At 43.8% G+C, this 17,641-nt stretch overlaps 1 pseudogene; it reads right to left on the bottom strand.

The window, feature by feature from the left end:
- Positions 1–25: 25 nt before the first annotated feature.
- Positions 26–17,641, bottom strand: part of LOC112071351 (solute carrier family 25 member 33-like) — a 21,373-nt pseudogene continuing 3,757 nt past the window's right edge.

Genomic DNA, 17,641 nt, shown 5'->3' with positions numbered 1-17,641 from the left:
TTATTCAAAAACAAATGAACTGAACCACTTATTGATGCAATTTTATTGAGCCACTGGTCAAATAAGCATTCACGTTGTCATTATATTGTAAAAGATGACCATGTTCTTTAACAAACACAATATACAGATGAACCTGTATTTGTCATGTAAAATATGATACATTACTCAGCGATAATTCTAATCAAAACTTCACCATGTGGTAGTGAATGAATAAACTATCATGATGACTAACACGTGTGTGTGTGTGTGTGTGTGTGTGTGTTTGCTTTTGCCTGGCAAATAGCAACTCTAGCTAGCACTTTCTTTCCCCATCATTAGTGTGAAATGAAATAACATGTAATGAAATAACATGTAATGAAATAACCTGTAATGAAATAACCTGTGGCCAAAGACAGTGGTGGAACGTTGGACATTCAACATGGATAAGCAGAAGAGAAACAGCATTTAACAATACAGAAATACAAGAAAATAATTTAGTTGAATTTAACTTTGCTCTTCTATTCAGATGACCCTTTTTTTACAACGTATGATAAAAAAAAAACGGAAACTAAAGTTCTTCTCAGACATGGTGTCCTAGCCTGATTCCCAGATCTGTTTGTGTCGTCTTGCCAACTTACAACTCAAAACGACAGCAATAGAGTTGGTAATAACAGCACAAACCGATCTGGGACTCGGGCTAGAGTTATCCTGTCGTAAGTAGCACAATTTCTTCTGAACACCTTAACATAACATGCTTCCATTAAAATAAAACATTATTTCAGAGTCCCAAATGGCACCCTATTCTTTACAGAGTGCACTACTTTTGACTAGAGCCTATAAGGCCCTGGTCAAAAGTAGTGCACTAAATAGGGATAGGGGATAGTTTGCTATTTGGGATGCACTCTTAAAAATCAGTTTCAGGTCCTTTGGATAACAGTAAAACCTGCTGTCAAATTCCCTCAAGAGAAACCAACAATTCACAAAAACACAAGTTTCCTTTCTTCTGCAATTGCACGATAGTCTCTTTCGTACCCAAAGTGCCTTGGGGTATAAGCTACATCATGTTGCCCTTCCATCCGATGGGCCCGACCAAAACACGTTGTCATTGATCATTGCGAGGTGTCTCCCATCAGGTGGACAATGAGTTCGTAGGTGGAGAGGACGATGGCTGTGTTGGGGATCTGTCTGATAAGCTGTGGAATGAGTCCTCTGTAAAAAGCAGCATAGCCCTCCTCCACTGCAACCAACCGTGCTGTCTGGAAGAAGTACTGATATTTGCTGCCCTCTTCTCGCAGCCTTGTCCGAATCACCTCTGATGAAGGGAGACAGACGCGTTAGAAGGTGATTTTGAATGCAGTTTACAGAGTATTTGACCGAAGATGGAAGGAAAGTGGGGAGTTTTTATAAAAGGCTGTTCACTCAAAAAGGTCAAGTCTGTAGCTTTCTGGGCAACCCAACCAAATTCACAAAGAAATGCGAGTTATAGATCTGTCATTCTCATTGAAAGCAAGTCTAATAAGCTGTAGATCCATTCTACGAGCGGCATTTCAATGCTTCCCCTATTTTTGTTGTTGTCTAGCTTTGGTTTTGTACACCGGCTTTAAGAACAGCTTTAAAATGGATGTTCTGGGTTATTGAAAATAGATTTCACAGGGGTTTAGATTTTTACAATGATTCTCTACACTCCTTGTTTTGTCACAAACTGAAATTAGTCGAACACGATAGAACTTTGAGTCATGATGTGCGTCAGCTTATTCCACAGTAGACTAGCTGACCGTTGATTGGGCCGTTGTCATTTAACAGCTACGGTTTGGACCTCCAACGTCAATGTGCATTTTGGCCGTTGAAGTGCGTGGTATGACAAGTTAATAATCCTAACATTTTATTTACTACCCATCAACCCCCACGCTTACCGTGCGGGTAGGCTATGCAGGAAGCACAACCCTTAGCGAAGGCAGCCGCCATCATCAGGCCTAGGAAGTCCCACGCCCCTTTTTCCGTCTCTCTGTTCGGCGAAGCGAAGCGCGCTTGGTTCAGGCGTTTTTTCAGCGTCTCGTAGATGAGGAAACAGATCATGGTCTCGGAGATACCGGCGTAGGACGCCGTCAGGCCCCGGTAGAAACCTCTCATGCCCTCGGTCTTGTAAACGTAACGGGCACACTGCAGCGCGTTGGTCTTCTTCTCCCCTCGCGCCCTGGAGGAATTTATCAGAGGTTAGATTAGACTCAAATAATTTTTTTCCAGTAGGAACTTAACATTTGTGGAAAACAAGAAGAAAAAAAAGAAAAAACTGAGTGGTACTATTTGAACCAATAGGAAATACTTGTTTTGCTCCAGGTTGCTATGGTGCGCCTCAATGCGGGGCTCCCGAGTGGCACAGTGATCTAAGGCACTGCGTCTCAGTGCTAGTGGCGTCACTACAGATCCCGGTTCGAATCCAGGCTGTATCATAACCGGCTGTGATTGGGACCCCCATAGGGCGGCACACATTGGGGCCATAGAACGACCACATTGGGTCGTACGGGTTTGGACAGGCTGTCATTGTAAATAAGAATTTGTTCTTAACTGACTTGCCTAGTTAAATTTAAAAAAATTCACCAGGTGTAGTGGTGTATGGTGTTCCCTAAAGCACCAGGGTTAGGGTGTATGGTGTCTCCTAAAGCATCAGGTGTAGAGGTGTATGGTGTCCCTAAAGCACCAGGTTGTATGTGTCCCCTAAAGCACCGGTGTATGGGTGCCCCTAAAGCACCAGTGTATGGTGTCCCCTAAAGCACCAGGTGTATGGTGGCCCCTAAAGCACCAGGTGTAGTTGGTGTCCCCTAAAGCACAGGTGTAGAGGTGTATGGTGTCTCCTAAAGCATCAGGTGTAGAGGTGTATGGTGTCCCCTAAAGCACCAGGTGTATGGTGTCCCCTAAAGCACCAGGTGTATGGTGTCCCCTAAAGCACCAGGTGTAGAGGTGTATGGTGTCCCCTAAAGCACCAGGTGTAGAGTGTCCCCTAAAGCACCAGGTGTAGAGGTGTCCCCTAAAGCACCAGGTGTAGAGTGTATGGTGTCCCCTAAAGCACCAGGTAGAGGTGTATGGTGTCCCTAAAGCACCAGGTGTAGAGTGTCCCCTAAAGCACCAGGTGTAGAGGTGTTCCCTAAAGCACCAGGTGTAGAGGTGTTCCCTAAAGCACCAGGTGTAGAGGTGTTCCCTAAAGCACCAGGTGTAGAGGTGTATAGGTGTTCCCTAAAGCACCAGGTGTATGGTGTCCCTAAAGCCCAGGTGTAGAGGTGTTCCCTAAAGCACCAGGTGTATGGTGTTCCCTAAAGCACCAGGTGTAGAGGTGTTCCCTAAAGCACCAGGTGTAGAGGTGTTCCCTAAAGCACCAGGTGTAGAGGTGTTCCCTAAAGCACCAGGTGTAGAGGTTTCCCTAAAGCACCAGGTGTAGAGGTGTTCCCTAAAGCACCAGGTGTATGGTGTTCCCTAAAGCACCAGGTGTAGAGGTTTTCCCTAAAGCACCAGGTGTAGAGTTGTGTTCCCTAAAGCACCAGGTGTAGAGTGTATGGTTCCCTAAAGCACCAGGTGTAGAGGTGTCCCTAAAGCACCAGGTGTAGAGGTGTATGGTGTTCCCTAAAGCACCAGGTGTGGTGTTCCCTAAAGCACCAGGTGTAGAGGTGTTCCCTAAAGCACCAGGTAGAGGTGGTGTATGGTGTTCTAGAAGAGGCGTAGAGGTGTGTATGGTTGTCCCTAAAGCACCAGGTGTAGAGTGTCCCCTAAAGCACCAGGTGTATGGTGTCCCTAAAGCACCAGGTTTAAGAGTGTCCCCTAAAGCACCAGGTGTAGAGGTGTATGGTGTTCCCTAAAGCACCAGGTGTAGAGGTGTCAGGAGCACAATAGCTAGTCAACACTTCACCTCACCAAACACATCAGTTGTCTTGTGGAAAAGTCAGCATACCTCAAGACTCCAGTCAAATATGGAGTCTGAGGGACAAGCAATACACTACACCCACAATAACATCTGCAAACCACGTGTATGTGACCAATAACATCTGCTAACCATGTGTCTGTGACCAATAACATCTGCTAACTACGTGTATGTGACCAATAACATCGCTAACCACGTGTATGTGACCAATAACATCTGCTAACCATGTGTATGTGACCAATAACATCTGCTAACCATGTGTATGTGACCAATAACATCTGCTAACCATGTGTCTGTGACCAATAACATCTGCTAACTACGTGTATGTGACCAATAACATCTGCTAACCATGGGTCTGTGACCAATAACATCTGCTAACCATGTGTATGTGACCATTAACATCTGCTAACCATGTGTATGTGACCATTAACATCTGCTAACCACGTGTCGTGACCATAAACATCTGCTAACCATGTGTCTGTGACCAATAACATCTACTAACCATGTGTATGTGACCATTAACATCTGCTAACCATGTGTCTGTGACCAATAACATCTGCTAACCATGTGTCTGTGACCAATAACATTTGAATAGGTCACATGACAAGATGGGGGGGGGGTGTTCTCTCTCAGACAATACCTCCTATATTCCATTTCCTTTCCCAAATATACATTTAAGTACATATATTTTGAAATGTATTAAGAAGCTAAAAAATATATCTTAGAATAATATTTGATGAGTTTTTCCTCCAGCAGTTAACACTAGTTCGAGGGACTAGCTTTATGGACAAGTCCAGAGGGTAAACAGGACTCTAGGTCACCAGTTAACACTAGTTTGAGGGAAACAGGACTCTAGGTCACCAGTTAACCTGCTTATCCTTGTAACTGACCTCAACACGGTCTCCTCTCTGCTCCAAAATGGCCTTAATCCCTACATAGTGCACTACTTTTGAATAGGGCTCTGGTCAAAAGTAGTGCCCTATATTAGGGACTAGGGGAGGGGGGTGCAATTTGGAACGCAAGCAGCCGCTTAATATAGCCTCCTCCTCCCACACAGCCTAATGCGTCAGCAGCTCGGGTATTTATGGGCCTGCCTGGTCACATGTTAAACCATGCTGCACTGCGTAACACAAGGACAGCACTGCAGCTAAGATGGGGGGGCTCGTCAAAGGGCACATTACACGTGGTGGTGCCTGGTGATCAGACTAGTTACAGTAACCCTGAAATAAAAAAACACCAGCTCCATGTTCTGTACCATTAGTAGAGAAACTCTTGAAGGTGTCTGTCTGCATTTAAATATGTAATCAAAAGACTTTTAAAAAAAAAGAGAAGAAGACATGAACAGGTTAGAAATGTAAAGTACATACTTTTTCTCCAGCTGCATCCTGGTCTTAACCATCCATACGGGGTTCATGAGAGAGTTTGTAACAAAGGCTGAAACAGGAAGTAGAAACAGATAGTTTCATGTCATATCACTGGATGGAGCAGAAAAGAGGGACGAGAGAGAGAGAGAGAGAGAGAGAGAGAGAGAGAGAGAGATATTTAATTTTATATCTCTGGATGGGAGTTCAGAGAAAGAACTAAAGGTCAGGGAGGTCAAATCCTCCAGGATTCCTGACAGAGCAGAAATTAAATCATTATACAACACATTATATATAGTGTGCAAAGCTGTCATCAAGGCAAAGGGTGGCTACTTTGAAGAATCTCAAATATATTTTGATTTGTTTAACACTTTTTTTGGTTTACTACATGATTCCATGTGTTATTTCATGGTTTTGATGTCTTCACTATTATTCTTTTTTTAATTTTTATTATTTTAATTTTACCCCCCTTTTCTCCCCAATTTCGTGGTGTCCAATTGTTAGTAGTTACAATCTTGTCTCATCGCTACAACTCCCATACGGGCTCGGGAGAGACGAACGTCGAAAGCCATGCGTCCTCCGAAACACAACCCAACCAAGCCGCACTGCTTCTTAACACAGCGTGCATCCAACCCGGAAGCCAGCCGTGCACTGCGCCCGGCCCGCCACAGGAGTCGCTGGTGCGCATTGAGACAAGGATATCCCTACCGGCCAAACCCTCCCTAACCCGGACGACGCTAGGCCAATTGTGCGTCTACACCACGGACCTCCCGGCTAGCGCTGCGATGCAGTACCTTAGACCACTGCGTCACCCGGGAGGCTTCTTCACTATTATTCTGTCCAAACTTTTGACTGGTACTGTGTATACATACATACATACATACATACATGTTTTGGTGAACACAATTCCACTGTATTTTTTCTTTATGCTTAGATGCAAATGTTGCTCCTGTTTACACAACAGGTATAAAAAACATTTGTTTGCATAAGGTGGAAGCATTTACATGGCGCCATCGCTTTGCGTTTCATACAGAATGAGGATGTAGTGCTTCCACAGACACAGGGCTCTACGTCCTCTACGTCCTCTACGTCCCAGGGCTCTACGTCCTCTACGTCCCAGGGCTCTACGTCCTCTACGTCCCAGGGCTCTACGTCCTCTACGTCCCCTCTACGTCCCACGGCTCTACGCCCATATGTTCTGCTTCAGACTGGGTCTCACCTGCAAAGCCAGCTGAGGACATGTGCACCACTCCACTGTTAGGGACGAAGAACACCATTGAACGTCTCTTTTGACTTTTTGTAGGCAGCAAAATAAAATAGCTCTGCAAGACAAAAGACGGAGGGAGGTGAGAAAATGTAAATGACAATTGGTGATAACCCCCTGAATGAATAATGTTCCCATCCTTTAGAAGTGTGTGTGTGTGTGTGGTGTTCTGTGTGTGTGTGTGTGTGTGTGTGTGTGTGTGTGCGAACAGCAGTGTTGTTGCTGCCAGTGTGTGCTGTGAGCAAGCAGTCTTTGACCAGAGCTAGCTAAACCATGCCGGTCTGTAGGGGTCCTGTCCAGAGCAGTCTCATTCCTTTCTGCTATGCATTTGGAACAGCCTCCATTCACTGTGTGTGGTGTGTGTGTGTGTGTGTGTGTGGTGTGTGTGTGTGTGTGTGGTGTGTGTGTGTGTAGTGTGTCGTGTGTGAGGTTCACAGGGCAGCCAGCAGAATCGGGTTGGAATAAGAACGGAGGGGAGGATTCTGATACTTAGTGAGGGCTTGTATACTATGTTAGTGTATACTATGTAGTGTATATAAACCCTGGGGTGGAAAAAGGGCTCAGGCATCAAGTCTACATTGGGATCATCCTTTACCTGCATTAAAAGTAGAGAACATCAAGGGCCAGAAGCGTGTTATCTTGCCTTGGCGTGTATTTCCGCCCTCTCTCCAGTTATACAGTAATCATCCATTCTGGCTTTCCATATATCTCCCTCCGTGAAAAAAAAATGAAAACCAAAAAAAGGGGAAAATTTCCATAAAATTGACTACCTTTTTGTTAATGTTTACACATTACCTACGGTCATGTCTTAACGATGTCACACTTATCCTAGAAAAATCACACTAGTACTGCAACTCTGTCATTAAAAAAAAAAACAAAAAAAAGAAAAAAAAAAAAAAAAAAAAATGGCGTCGTGTTCATCAGGGCCACAGTGGTAGCAAAATAGTTTTTGCGACGAAAAAAAAAAAAAACAGCACGCATTTTTATTGGACGAATTCAGATAGAGCTCTCCATTTTGTGGCTACTGAACAGGCCCTGCTTTACGTCCTTTATCCACCTCACTATTCTGCTCTGCATTCCTATCGCCACAGGAGGTTACTGGACTTGCAATCTCCTATCGCCACAGGAGGGTTACTGGGAGCTACAGCCATCCTATCGCCACAGGAGGTTCCTGGAGCTGCCATTCGTACTCGAGGCAGGAGGTACTGGAGCTGCATCACTACTCGCCACAGGAGGTTTCTGGAGCTGCCATTCCTATCGCCACAGGAGGTTCCTGGAGCTGCCATCCTATCGCCACAGGAGGTTCCTGGAGCTGCCATCCTATCGCCACAGGAGGTTCCTGGAGCTGCCATCCACGTTAGTGATTGGAGGATTGGTAACCAGATGCTCAAGTTAACAGAAAGAAGACTTGCTAGGTGTCACACGGCTCCAGTAGATTATTGGCATTTCATTTTACGAAAAGGCAAACTATTTCCCCATATCCTTAGGAGATAGATTAGAAAACATACTAATAACTGGACCCAGGTTGGGGTAATCTGGGCCTTTCGCACCAACACAGTGAAACAAAGGAAAACCACGTTATTAGGAAATGGTGTCGTCTTAAGATATTGTTACTGCCCAGTTGTTTAAGTCTCACCATCTGTCAATTGAGATGGCATGGTGTGTGTGTGTGTGGTTCATCTTAGTGCACACAGAAGTCAGAAACACATCCACACTCAAAAACAGTACTTCCACCAAATCCACCCTGTTAAATGCAGTGTTGAATGTAGACTGCAGAGTGGGCTTACCTTGAAGGGGCGACACCGACAAGATTTGGACCCAGTCCCCGGAAAAGAGACCTCGGTCCCTCTTTTTCTAGAATTGACCTAGAAATGGGAAGAGAGAAAAAAAATAACCAAATCAATTTTTCATTGGAACTTTGATTTCTAAAATAGTTTATTCTCAAATGGGATGAATCTTTTTTTTTTTGCAGAAGATTCTTGTGAGTTTGTTCCGTACAATTCAATAAGTTTGACTGAATGAAAATGTATTTCTATAGATGACTTGTTGACGTTTATTCAGTAGTGAGGGACAACAGCGGTAGGCTTAACAGCAGCCAATGTCAGGTTAACTGAAGCTCAGTGTACGAAATGTTCTCTGCTATCTTCTTCACTTATCCCCAGCATTGACCCCTGCCCTCTGACTGATGACACACACACACCCCGTTGGAGTTTGTTGTGTCCACCACCCTCTTTCTATACTCTTTAAAGACTGGAAATGTACTGTGAACACAGTCTCCTCTGGGGGGGAATTGACTTCTCACACAGTTTGCTCACACACACAGTTTGCACACACACACAGTTTGCACACACACGACACTAGGAAAGGATGACCTTTATGCCAGTAGCTGAAAAACAGGTATGACCCTAGGTGGGTGGACACACCGACAGGTATGACCCTAGGTGGGTGGACACACCGACAGGTATGACCCTAGGTGGGTGGACACACGACAGGTATGACCCTAGGTGGGTGGACACACGACAGGTATGACCCTAGGTGGGTGGACACACCGACAGGTATGACCCTAGGTGGGTGGACACACGACAGGTCAGCTAATGCATATGTCCCGCTCTCTGCTATAAGGCACAGCTGTTTTCTAGGACAATGTTGCTGGCACCTTTTGGTCCCCCCTCCCTCACTGTAACTACGTCATTTTAGTCAACTAGGCCTATAAAAAGAAAAACACCCGTTCAGGCCAAGTAAATAAAGCAAATGTTACTACGTGGCACAATACGGACTTGCAGAGCTAGTTATATCGTCAAAGTAAAAGACAACAACCAAGCCTGAACTTCTCACATTGGGAAAAAAACAAAAACAAGGATGATTTTGAATACAACAATGATTGGCTAAATGAACCAAAACAGATACTTGAAGGCTGTTATGTAACTTAGAATTGCAATGGCTCGTGTCCAAACGGCACTGGGTGAACCGGGTTGAGCCAATCATCCATTCAGCGGGAGTCCTGCCCATACTGGTTCAGTCAGTCAACCAAAGGTCTCAAGCTCTAAACCCTTGAAGTGAAAATATGAGAAACCCCAGAGCACAGCCGTAGTGGGTCAATCCAGCACAGCTTCCTCTTCGTGTTCAATTTGGCAGAGGCACAGTGACACCGTCGCTCTCATACAGTCTGTGGACTGAGGCAACCCTGCTTGCTTCCTGCCCAAAACAGGCCCCTGGGCCTCAGGCGAGGGACATTTCCACAGGTGGCATCAGCACTTACATAAGTGTCCTCACTGTACGTGTGTGTCCTTGCCTGCCTGGTAGTAAAACACATTCCCAACATGCTCTGTGGTGGAGGCACCAGTGTCTGTGCTCCTAACAGCTGGCAAAGAGAGCTTCGATCAGAGCAGGAATCTCGGTCTTTAATCTCAAGTACTTCTTTATTTAAGATGAATCTATACTGAACAAAACACTTTTTTTTTTTTTTTTTTTTTTTAAAGCAACAAATGTTGGTCCCATGTTTCATGATCTGAAATAAAAGATTGCAGCCCGGTGGAGGAGTGAATTAACGAATTCCTGTCTCTTATACACATCTAGATGTGTATAAGAGACAGTAAATAAAAGATTGCTTATTTCTCTCAAATGTTGTAAACAAATTTGTTTACATCTGTTAGTGAGCATTTCTCCTTTGCTGAGATAATCCATCCACCTGACAGGTGTGACATCAAGAAGCTGATTAAAACAGCATGATCATTACACAGGTGCACCTTGTGCTGGGGACAATAAAAACAACTAAAATGTGCAGTTTTGTCATACAACACAACGCCACAAATGTCTCAAGTTGAGAGAGCGTGCAATTGGCATGCTGACTGCAGCTTTGTCCACCAGAGCTGTTGCCAGAGAATTTATAATGTTTCTTCTCTACCATAAGCCGCTTTCAACGTCGTGTCAGAGAATTTGGCAGTACGTCCAATCCGGATTTCCACACCTGCGGAGACTGTCGGAGACCATGAAAACTGTGGGTTTGCACAACCTGAAGAATTTCTGAATTAAAAAAAAGGTCAGAAACCACATCCACATCCACTGACAGCTGGAACAGCGGGCATCTGGCAATCAGGAGAGTACTATACCAAGTGGATTGGTAACTACATTGTTATGGGTAGGGAACGCAGGTGGTGAAAGTTGATAATATCCTGGTCCGACATGAGGCTGTGGTATTAGTTCTTCCTGCTGTGGCGTTGTTTACTTGTCTCCTATAGACGGGTGGGTTGTTTAGCCCCAAAAAATTATGCGTGTGCAACCGTGGTGTAAAACAGGCAGGGTTGGCTTAGAATCAAAGGATTGTTGACGTCATGGAAACTATATTTTCTCTCCATGGTAACAACTATATCAAGCACGTGGTTTCCATGTAGTTAATGCCATTTCATTTGCTCCGTTCCGGCCATTATTACGAGCTGTCCTCCCCTCAGCAGCCTCCTGTTCCCCCTCACCTATACGAGCCCCTTACCGTAAGACCCATAGTAGAGACTGTCCCCACGTTAATTGAGCTCGCCAGCTTTTAGCCCTAAAAAACAGAAATTAGTTACCTCTGATTGGTTCAGCCATTCCTATGGGGAAAAATGAATGGGGAAAGAATAGGGTTTTGGGATAGACGACGATAATAAGGTCCGAGGTAAACACAGGCTTAGGAGATCTGATACGTTTTGTTCTTTGTCATAATAAGGGTTAGTTAACCTGACCTCTATGAATTATGAAGCCTTCATGTTTTGTTCTATGAGGTAATATCAGTCAGTTAACCTGACATCTATGAATTATGAAGCCTTCATGTTTTGTTCTATGAGGTAATATCAGTCAGTTAACCTGACCTCTATGAATTATGAAGCCTTCATGTTTTGTTCTAGTATGAGGTGGAACTAAAGAAAAATGAGCACAGAATACATATATACGGCTATATACACAATCTTCGCATGCAGGGGTTAAAGTCATCACATAAGCCGACCTCTTTTTTGTCTGCGAAATGGACACGGCGTTAGGGTAGCCTATGAGTCTAAAATTTAAAAGTGATGACAACGAGTAGCTAACTACTTGCCTCTCGCTTTGTTCAAGGAAGTGGACAAATGTGAGAAGGGCTAGCTAGCTAGGTACAACATGCGGTTTGTTAGCAACTGTACATGATGTACAAAATATCCAATGCGTTCCGACTAGTTATTTTTAACTCGGCTGACAATAATACTAGGTGAGCGCGTTCGTACAAAGTGCGTGCGCCGGCTCATTTTACTTTGAATTCTTCGAGTAGAGCGCAGAACTAAAACGATGCTTTGAGCGGATGAGCGCCGACAACCTGTATCATGCCGTATGCACGTTTGAAACCGGGTGTACACCAGGCGGGTCGAGTAGACGGTAGGTGTTTATTAACAGAGAGGGGCATCTCGTCATGATTAACAATCCGGCTCTGCTAATAGATATGTATAGCATGGTCTAGACGGACAACCTTAGTTACAATGCAATGTCAATAGTGGCCAAATAACGTTGTCATGCTCACTGCTAGGAGTGGCTATGTCAAGTTCCTCTTGCTATATCATACGAATACTTGATTCTAGAAGCGTGCCTAGCCGTTTGAGAATCCTTTGCACTTAAGTAACTAATCGCGCTTAACATACGGTTAGGCGAGCGGATTCTTATCTACATTTTTAACACTGGGTCCTGGAACATGAGTATGTGAATTCTTAGCTGGAACAACTCTGTGGATGTCATTGTCGTAATTATCTATAAAAGTCACACCACCTTGAGGAGTACAATGGTAAAATTTACCATGCATTGTTTTACGACACACATTGAAGTATGATAAAAAGTGTTGGTGCTGTGTGAGAGCAACTTACGATGCATGATCAAAGCGTGCGCAGTGTTTTCTACCCGCCACTAACCGTTGCAAAGCGGTTTCTCACAAAAACTCTTGCCTAGATGCTAATGAGAGTGTACTTCGCAAAAAAAAAAAAACGTTACTGTTAATAACACCTTTATATGCGATCTTCTTTATTTTTAAATGTATCGACAATCGAGGAGTCCAAATTTTCGGTGTTTCCTGAGTGTTCCCCGTGCATGGATCTTGTCCTCAACACTACCTGACTGATCAAATATCAACGCTTGTGCATGAGTGGGTATTTGAATCGTGCTGGTAAAGCGGCTAGGACAGAACACAAAAAATACGTGCATGTCAGAGAGGGCCATAAACATGAGGCAAGAAGTCGTGGGAATAGCCTGGATTTACTTTGACCATGCATAAGTGCTAAACTGCATATCACTAGCGGCGCGATGTTAAGAGTGCTACTGCAGTGCGCTTAGAATGGCCGACTCTGAGAGAAAATAACATTAGACAAAACACTTCTCATTCTGATACACAGGCCGTCTGGCATAGACGGTGGCTATATACTATATACTGGAAATACGAAATACGTAGAGAGTGAACCGCTGCATAACCTAAAGCGTGGTAGGCCATAAATTATATTAGACTAGCTACACTAAAGTCATGAGACGAGAGGCGTGAGAGTCGACTCTCACTATACATCTCTCACCTCGAATCGCTAAAAAATCTAACTATTATTTCGGGAGAAAGGGACGCACCAAGTAAAATGATGATAGAACTCAATCAGTTAAAAGTCCAACAAATCGAACAGCTCGTTGAAGCATTGGGAAATGAGCACCATGCAGTTCAAGCCTATCAAAGTCGACATGCAAATGTATAAGGTTGGCAACAATATACTCACTCAGCGATGACTTATTATATAGATCCACACACCACGATTGTACGTACGACGATATGAGCTAGCACACACCTGGAGGGAGAGAGTGAGTTGTAGAGACACTTAGAGAGTCAACATAGTCTTATGCCAACTGTATCAAAAGACGCACATGTCACACACACCACAATAATGCCAACGTGTATAAAGATCAAGAATTCACACGTCGATAATGTTATCATAAATGAGAAAGCAGAGATAATTTAGCACAAAAACTAGTATATATAGAGCTACTTCACTACTAACACAGAGTGGTAAGTACCTACACTAGACAGGCCAATATCAGATCTGATTATGTCACTCCTATCAGCAGTTACAAGGACTAACAACCATTTGTAAAATCTAGTGTAGAGATTGAGAACGACACTAACCCTACCTTACATCTTTATGTACATTGCACGAGTGCCGACGGTACTTCAGCTACCTGCGATATCGTCATATGGCGAGTCGATAGTGCACATGTTCCAAAGAGCATCAACACACTGCAGGATATTCAGTCATTACTATAACATAGGCACGTCGCTATGCAGTCTCATCATTCTGTATATATGAAATCGAGTCTATGAAAGTGTAAGTTTGAATAGTAAGACATATCAACTATATCGAGAGGGCAATTTACAATTCGCGAGGTTATTCTGGCCTGTAAGCATGATTAAGGCCGACTTTAAGATACCCAGAGGTAGACGTAGAGGAGAGTATAGTACAGCACACTACACACAGCTATCTCCACATTGATGTTGTGACCCAGGAGCTAGACAGGGATATTCGAAAGATGACAGCGCAACAGTGAAGTAAAGGAATCCACGCACAACCAGTGATTATGGATGAATCACAGGGTTCGAGGGTAGTCTAAGACCTTGTGAGACAGTGCGCTGCTAATTGAGAGCGAAGTATGACACATGCCCCTATAGACAACAGCGCAAGTGATCAGGGCAGAGCATATATAGCAGGAGTGAGCACCAGATGAACAGCTTATCCCAACCAATATACAAAATCCTGATACTGTTAGCTCACGCGATAAGCTTAGGATCGTGAGAGAACGCCGCGCGGAGTTTTGTAGAATAATGCGCGGTAGAGTTATTAGTATGCATGTCAACCTAGCAAGACTGATACACTGACAGTGATGATAACCGTCAACCCCAAATGATATATATAAAGTGCTATGAGTTTCGGAGGGAGATTCATGCACTACACATATAGAGATATGTAGTATAAGGAAGAAGCCTACCAGCACACAGATGTAATTCCACATAGGACAGTTATCTAGGTCCACCTCAGCTTTAACAATGTAAAAAGAGAGGGCGACTCGATTGGCTATTGCAGTTTTTACGGACCTCGCGAGCAGAATCATAGGCACCACACTCTCATCGGGACAAGCTCATACAATAAAGAAAGAACCACCCAGTTTATAATGTCACGGATTCAGATGCTTCACATTTAGCTACGGTGTAAGGCAAGAAATTTCCACCCGAGAGTTGTTAATGATAATCAGCCAGGTTTCAGCAGCTAGTTTCGTATCATGGTAAAGAAGAACACCCAGGCTTATGTAATGCAGTTTATTTTGATGCCACCTTATTTAACGAGGTCGGTAAGAGAGAAGAACACCCAGTTTATAGATAGTCTAGGTTGCAGAGTAGCTTATAAGACAGATGTAAGAAAGCAACCAACCCAGTTTAAAATAAGAGCATGGGGTTGTACAGCCCCACATTAAACACGCGGAAAGCAAGAACCACACTCAATTGCTCCACTTGAAATAGAGCCAGTTGTGCAGGTAGCATCGCACTCTAACACGTGCTAAGAGAAGCCGCTGAAGATACGCCAAATAGCCAGATGACTACATAGCAATTGGTTGTGCTGAAGCCGACCTACCTAGTAACCACGTCCGTGACAAGCAACTAGTAAAACATAACACAGATTTCACTAATGCGGAGTCAGCGGTTCAGCACATTCGTCAAACTAACCAAGTCTGGCCACACTATTGGCGGGATCTATGAGTGCATAACCACTTTCTACAACAGGTCATATCAGAGAGCTCACACGGCGTCTCTCATGACTGAGCAAACTATCATTATAACAGGTCGATTATAGCAAACACGCATCACTTAATACCAGCAGCAGCCGAGACTTTACAAATAGAGACAAGAATTCAGAACATATTCACTTAGGTCATCCTCTATTCGGCCTCAGCCCATGGTTAAAAATCAAGAGTAATATATGAAAGATAGAGGCCATATTGATGAACCATCCCATGGTGTTCCTCTCTCAGTAAAGATGTAGTAACTAAGGATGAATGTATAGAGAATAGTTGTCATCAGTATTCAGTCATACCCCTCTAGCAGAGAATGTAGCAGTGCAAGGAGTGAGAGAGACACATTCGAGGTTGACTGAGTACAACTGGGGAGCGACTGTGTGAGGACCCAGGAGCTCAGCTCAAAAAGCTACCTAGTGCTCATACTGGAACAAGAGGACACGCTCACACAGGTATCTTTATAAGCAGGTGTCAGCACCCGGTGATCATCAGAGCGCAGGCCAGGCAAACGAAATCTCACACAGCTACCTTGGTAAACAATTGTAATGGAAAGGGTCTTAACAGAAGTGGGTTCAGTCAACCATCCAAATTACGAGAAGACCCGGAACAGTAACCTAACACATCGGAGATCCTCTAACAGTGTACAGATATGCAGTTTGCACGTCACCATCCCTTTATTAAGCACGATTGGGCTAAAGAATCTACCCAATACGCGCGATCGTTTATCATATAAGGCGAGGGTGTCCTCTATGCACTTAAACTATAAGCGAGTAGCTAGGATGCAATAAGTGTATAAGAGAGAACGGAGTTGTACTTCCTTACAGGAGCATGGGTGTTCTAAGTCATACACAATGCAGGAGTCTTCCGGCCTAACGACGTAACTCGTCTTACAGTCAGGTAGAGCTGAACAGAACTACAAAATGGCTCTTACCGGTGATATGGTATATCGTTTCACGTGATTTAGTCACAAGCACGGAGCTCGCTACAAAAGTCTATCTGTACGGTAGAGGTAAGATTATGGTAAACTGTATCACACATTCAGCCATTTATAGATGGCTCGCGACATACAATGGGTCTTAACGGGTATTACATGGACTGACCTAACTTTATTAGCAGAGGGGCTGCTGAGAGATCGTAACAATGGAACCACTCTTAGCACATTATATACGAAGTATATGGGCTCATGTTGTTTCAGTCAATACACACTAATCAAGGTTAAGAGGGACCAGCGCAGTTTATATAGACGGAAAGTGGTAACGGTTTTTTTGTAGACACGCCTCCAGTGTTCTTGGTACAAAGCCTATGGGGGAATTTATATGGCGTGTTTTGGATAATCGCTGAATATAAGTTCTGAGGTAATCACAGTTTAGGAGATCTACCGTTGTCTATGAGATATGAGCACATCAGCCTAAACTGTCCACTTTTGTGAATTTGAAGCTGACTATAACGGCTCATAATCAAGAGGCATGTTGACTGACTGAATATTACCTCATAGAAAAAACATGAAGGCTTCATAATTCATAAAGTCAGGTTAACTGGACTGATATACTCTATCATAGAACAAACAGAACAGGCTCATAAGGATCATAGAATAGGTCATGTTGACGTGACTATTAATGACCCCTCATAGAGATCCTATCTCTACTTTCAAAAAACAAAACACAACTGAGCATAGGATGGAGGAAAAAAGAAGAAGGAGTAAATTGAGGGTGGATAATAGCAGCCAAACCAGGGTGATGTACGTGTGGGGTTGCGAGGGGAAGGGGTTACTTGAATGTTATTATGTCCTCCTGGCCGGCAACCGGGGCCATGGTAATCAACATGACCTTTATGAAATTATGAAGCCCTTCATGTTTTGTTCTGAAAGAGGTAAATATCAAGTACGAGTTAGAACCGAACCCTTGTATATTAAAAAGATTATGATTCAGTGACCTTCCAGTCGATGGTTTGATTTCATTAGGTAATATCAGTCAGTAACATGACCAGTCCTATGAATTAGGAAGCCTATTGTCAGCTTCAAAAATTCACAAAAGATGACGTTAGCTAGATGTAGCTTATCTCAATAGAACAAACGAGTATACGATCTCCTAAACCTGTGATTACCATCAGAACCTTATATTCACGCGATATCCAAAAATCGCCATTAAATTTCCCCCATAGGCTGTCAAGCAACGACAAGGTTGGAGCGAGAATGTCTACAAGAAGGAACCGTTACCTCATTTCCCTCTATTATAGAGAAGGAACACCTTAAAAAAATTTAACCGAAGACCACCATCCTGTAACAGGCCCCTGCTAATGAGAGCCTGAAGTACAGAAACTCCG

The sequence above is a fragment of the Salvelinus sp. IW2-2015 genome, unplaced genomic scaffold (assembly GCF_002910315.2).
Source record: "Salvelinus sp. IW2-2015 unplaced genomic scaffold, ASM291031v2 Un_scaffold1594, whole genome shotgun sequence".
NCBI lineage: Eukaryota > Metazoa > Chordata > Actinopteri > Salmoniformes > Salmonidae > Salvelinus > Salvelinus sp. IW2-2015.
The sequence above is the reverse complement of the archived record's forward strand: the minus strand, read 5'-3'. Positions and strand labels throughout refer to the sequence as shown.